Source organism: Echinops telfairi, unplaced genomic scaffold, assembly GCF_000313985.2.
Source record: "Echinops telfairi isolate 266 unplaced genomic scaffold, ASM31398v2 ScPeMD7_7468;HRSCAF=8506_0, whole genome shotgun sequence".
Lineage (NCBI taxonomy): Eukaryota > Metazoa > Chordata > Mammalia > Afrosoricida > Tenrecidae > Echinops > Echinops telfairi.
Window position 1 is genome coordinate 90,616,151 of NW_022111369.1, and position 6,252 is coordinate 90,622,402.

Below are 6,252 nucleotides of genomic sequence, written 5' to 3' on the forward strand. Positions count from 1 at the left end.
ACCAAAGTTTATTTAAACGTGTCTGTTGTCGGTGGATAATGCAGAGTTCTCTCAGTAATACACGTGCTTTCGTCTCACTGGACTTCCTAAAAAAAATTAAAGTTTGTTAAAAACAGTGGCTTTCAAGGGGATCTGCTAATCAAGTCAAAGAGCTCAGAACGTAATGGCGAAATGTATGGACGTTCCAAAGGGATAGTCTTGATAGATTGTTGTTTCCTTGAAGGACACAAGTCAAACATATTTTTTTTTACATTTTATTGGGGGCTCATGCAACTCTTATCACCATCCATACATACATCAATTGTGTAAAGCACATTCATGCATTTGTTGCCCTCATCATCTCAAAACATTTGCTCTCCTACTTAAGTCCCTGCCATTAGCTCCTCATTTCCCCCCCCCCTTCCTGCTCCCCACTCCCTCATGAACACTTGATAATTTATAAATTATTATTATTTTGTGATATCTTACACTGTCCGATGTCTCCCTTCACCCACTTTTCTGTTGTCCATCCCCCAGGGAGGAGGTTATACGTAGATCCCTGTAATTGGTTTCCCCTTTGCAATGTACCTTCCCTTCACCTTCCTGGTATCGCCACTCCCACCACTAGTCCTGAAGGGATCATTCATCCTGGATTCCCTGTGTTTCCAGTTCCTATCTGTACCAGTGTACATCCTCTGGTCTAGCCAGACTTGTAAGGTAGAATTGGGATCATGATAGTGGAGGGGGTGGGGGTGGGGAGGAAGCATTTAGGAACTTAAGAAAATTGAAAATTATATTTGTGAAAGAAAAGGCCAAATTTGTACTAAGGAATGCTTTTTTCTATTGCAACAATGCACCCACTTATTCTTCAAGTGTGGCAAGGGCTATCCTTTGAGATTTTCAATGGAAAGCTGTACCAATACCCCTTACAGCCATGATCTTCACTATGAAGATTTCTGTTTGTTCCCAAACTCAAGGACATTGAAAAGAAACATATTTCATGACCCTTGAGGATGCCAGAACTGCCAAGCTGACATGCTGTAAATTAAGGAGCACAAAATACATCTAGAAAGGGTTAGAGATGGAAGCATCATCTTCAAACATGTAGACATTTATAAGGAGATAATGTCAAGACAAAAGTTTCACTTTTTGACATTTTTATTAATGAAACTTTTATATTTTTAAGCAATATTTTTGACTTACCTTGTATATCTTATATAGGCACATATATTTACAATAAATATATTTGAATGTATTAAGAAACCAATGGAAAATTTAAAAGTTAACTTCTGTAACATGACATGCATGATTGTAGCAGACATACTATGTTTCAAATATTTTTAGAGATGCCATTAGTTACAATTCATCTGGTATTTTAAAACTGAAGATTTTTTTATTGAAGATTCTTATCCTGTTCTGATATAACACATAAAGTGTTTCTCTACAATAAAATCTCAGTGAGTTTTAAGCAAATAATTACAATAGTCAGAAATTTGAAAAAGATCACTTCTAAAGTGTGGTATACATTGAAGGGGAGATGACTATACGCAGGAAAGGTGTACTGAGGAAGGACATTGTCTGGTTTCTCTAAATCAATGAGTATAAGTAATGATGCTATAATGATTTCTAATTTAAATGCACTTGTGGGTCAAGCGGTTTCAGGACCATCATCATAAGTAAACAAAGGTGAGTTTAGATAGCATAATGTTTTACATCCTACTTTAGTGAGTTGTGGATGGCATCATAAAAGCTCATGAACATCTTCCATAAGGGCTGAACCATTTTGCAGTCCCACCAAAAGTATATTCAAGTTCCAGTGCCCCATTTCCTGTTTTCTTTTTTTGAACTTTATTATCAACGCTAAGGGGCATCTCAGGGTCACTTTGATTTGTATCTCTCTGATAACAAATACCAAACTCCTCTGATAACTTTTCATGCTTTGGTGGTTTATGTGTAGCTGTGATTCTGGAAACAATGTCCTTGGTATTTCAAACAGCAGCAAGGTCATCCAAGATGAGCACATTTCAGTGGGGCTTCCAATAACAGACTAGATAGAAGGATGGGGCAACCCACTTCTGAGAAGTTAGCTACTGAACTCACATGGATAGTAGCAGTGAGGGTGCATCAGGACCTCGTGTATTACTAGAGTTGCATGCATTATGGTAAAACTATAATTTTGCTTGTAATTTGCCTTTGCTGCCCTCAGAAGTTATGTTTTAATAATTGTATTAATTGATTCAAAGACAAAGAAGTATACTAGAATTGCAGCAAAATATGCAAATAATGAGTTAAAAAGTTACCACTGACATTGAATGGAGGCAAACACTTACTGATCCTACAGGACAGGGTAGAAATGCACTTATAAGTTTCTGAAACTGTAACTGTTTACCAGATTATAAGGTCCCGTCTCCTCCCATTGAAGCAACTGGTGGTTTCAAATGCTGACCTTGTACTTAGTAACCCAACTCACAACCACAACGCCATTAGGGCATAAAAAATTATCAAGAACATAAAATCCCTCAAGAGAGACAAAGCAAAGGAGACGCTGGATGTCCCTTATCTTTCCATTCTAGGTTAAACTGATGTTACTAGAAACTGTCATGTCCCATGTCATCATTCATTGATCCATACCATACCCCCACATCTTGATGCTCATTAAACCTAAAATATTTTAAGCAGTTACAAATCATTTCATCAAATGATTCATCAAATACAGCTGTATTCAACAGTGTCTTGGGCCTAGGGGTACAAGCAGTTTGACTACCCATAACCAGAGATTAGCAACAACAGCAGCAAAGCAAAGCAACAAACAAATTTAAGAGACTGGGGATTCTTCTTTTGAGTCCTAGAAAGAGAAAGAACACTTAACCCCCTATGTGGTTACCATCTTTACCCAAAAGGACGAGTTGTTATTCTAGCTTGCTCTGTTGTATACAGAAACACCAGGGGCCAGAACTGACTCCGTGACACCGTAAAACAACACGGCTTTATTTGTGGAGGCACTTTAAGAACCTAAGTCTTATCTTTGTATCATATACGAAGCAAATAAAACCCTTGAAAAAATCCAAAACAGTTAGATATTTGTTATTATGCTCAATAAAGAATTAATGTTATGTTTTAGGTAGTCTCCATTCAATTTGTGATGCAATAGCATAATTGAAATTTAAGCACTAACCAGTCAAGACAGTGATGAAGAAATGAAATTAATCTATCGACTAATTCAGTCTGAAACTGATCAATATATGCATAATATATCCATTAATAAATATTGGTGATTAGAACATAAAATTGGGGGGGTTATCAGTAGTTTCGAAATATGGCATATTGATAGAAATGAAGCTGGAAATTGCATGATAGAATTTTTCAAGTCCAACAACTTCTTCATTGCAAACTGCTGTTTTCAACAACATAAACAATAGCTTTACCTATGAACTTTGTCAGACAGAACATACAGGAATCAAATTGATTGCATCTGTGGAAAAAAAATGATAAAGTAGCTAAATAATAGCCAAAGTAGGACTAGGAGTTGACTGTGGAACAAATAATCAAGTAATCATATATAAGTTCAAGTTGGAGTTGAAAGAAATTAAAACATGTCCAAAAGAGTCACAGTGTGACTGTCAACTTCTCCCATCTGAATTTAGAGTCATCTCGAGTACAGACTTGATCCATTGAAACCTTAAGCCCAAAGACTTGATTCGCTGTGAGATGGCATCAAGAACATCATAAATGAAGAAAGCAAAAGGTTGTTAAAAAGAGAGTAGAGGAAGAAATACAATCTAATGAATGTCAGAAAGGACTGATGCTCCACCGGTGGTACTGGAAATGCCTTCGCATAGTTTGGCCATGCAGGCAGATGCCTTTATACCTTCCTTGCAGCCTCTGCTTTCAGTCTGCTTGCTGAAATAGCTCTAATCCTTCCATTCCCAGAGCCTTGGTTTTGGCCAATATCTTGAGTGTGGCTTGAACTTCTTCCTTGAAAATCATTACTTGTTTTTCATATGCACAGAATGTCATCTTAAATATGATGAACATAATAAGAACATTAAGCACTGGTCTGAAAAGTTCCAAAACTAAAAAAAACATTTCATCTGATCCTTACCTGTAAGAAGTGAGTCTATAATTAGGTGATGGATGATCTGAATTCCTAAGTGCAGGAGGCTCGCCAAACAGTGCAGTTCATGAATGTGGACATAGAGAATGATCACCAGGTGGCCACCCTGGGCCCCTTATTGACAGATAAATTATGCCAGTGTGTTTAGCAAACAGAAGACATGGAGAAGTGCAAGGAGAATAAAGGTCATGCCTTCTGACATTACTGTCTGCTTCTATTGATCTTCCACCTCAGACCTCTGCTCCTTTCGTGGCTGGAGACTTTCTGCATATTATATGCTACCTACTGGTATAAGACTAATGTGGGGAAGATGCAAAATCCTAATTCGAACTACTTTTTCTAGGTTTTGAATTTATTTCCTCCTTGGAATAAGGGAATGTTTGAATTGAGAACATTGAGCAATCTGAGCGGATCCATTGGCATTATTTAGGTCACCATGAGTAAGACTTGACTCTATAGCAGTGAATTCAGTTTCGTTTTATCACAGGTAGTCCTTATATTTCCCTATTTCAGGCATTGCTTTATATGTTTTATATCCATTAACCAGATTAATAGTTACAAATATCTCTTGAGATGGGTTAGAATTTTATTTCAATTTATGTATTAGACTTGGACCTAGAAAAGCTGCATAACTTTTTCAGATTTTAAGAGACTATACCAAGTTGAAGTGCCTAGTAATATATATGTAAAATGTAATGATAAACTTAAACTTGGCCAAACAAAGCAAAAAAAATCAATAACAAAATAAATTCAAATTCTGTGTTAGAGAAAGCACAGAATTATTATAATACTAATTTTAACACAGTCACAATAACTACACATAATAAAACATAAACGCCATGAACACTATCAAGAACATAATCATGGTGGCTATGTTTCCTATTGCCATTTTATTTTTGAATAACCTTTCTGGAACTTTCAAAATGAAAGGAAAAAAATCTACAGTTGTCTCTTATTATCTTAGGGGCATTGGTTCCAGGATCCCTGTGGATACCAAAACCTTTGGCTGTGCCAAAGTAAAGGGGGGTAGTATTTATATGCAACCTATACCAATCCCCCCATATACTTTTAAATCATCTCTACATGACTTATATTACCTGGCACAATGTAAGTGACATGGAAATAGCACTTTTCCCCCTAATATTGTTTGTTTTCAGCCAAGGTCCGTCTAACATCAACAATGTTATCACTCGCTCCGCATCTTCTGAATATACATATAATTTTGGGCAGTTCCTTGCCAAAGTTCTGCTGCAACTGTCCTTGAATTAGCTTTAGCAAAACTTTAGTTGCATAGCATATTAATGATATTGTTGTGTAGTTATTTTCAAGTAGGCTTCCTTTAAAAAAATTTAATGGGGGCTATTACAGCTCTTAAAACAATCCATATAGCCATTGTGTCAAGCACATTTGTACATATATTACCATAATTGTTTTCAAAATATTTTGTTTCTACTTGAGCCCTTGGAATCAGGTCCTCATTTATTTCCTTCCTTCCCTCCTATACCCTCCTTTCCTCTTGAACCCTTGATAACTTATACATTATTATTATATTCATATCTTACACCAACCGCTGTCTCCCTTCACCCACATTCTTCCTCTAAGCCTTTGAGAAATTGACTCTTAATTTTTTTCACCAAAGATTATTGATCTGTGGTTTGTTGAAGGCACAAATGTGGAGCCTGAAGATATGGTGGGATCACTGTCTGCATTTTGGTAAGAAATACAGTGGCACTTAATGCTTTTTAAATTACATAATTCTTACCATGATAATTAAGAAGATCAATGATAAAAACATCAACAACAAAATGACTCTATTACTGAAATGATGTTATTTCAATATTGGACCCGATAATAATAGTTAACATTCATAGAAGGCAAGTGGTGTGCCAAATACTGTTCAGGATAGTCTCACAAACACAGAATGCACACAACCTCAGTCATAAATTATGTCTGATGCATGCAATAGGGATAAATACTAACAATCTCTCAAAAAAGAAAGATTTTTATTTCATGATTGTGTCTTATTCAGATAAAAACCAAACCAAGCCAAATTTACTGTTTGATACAGGACAGTCTCTGTAAGTTTCTGAGACTCAACACTTTACCGAAGTAGCAAACCCAGTCTTTTAACTGTGGAACGACCGGTGGTTTGGAAAAGC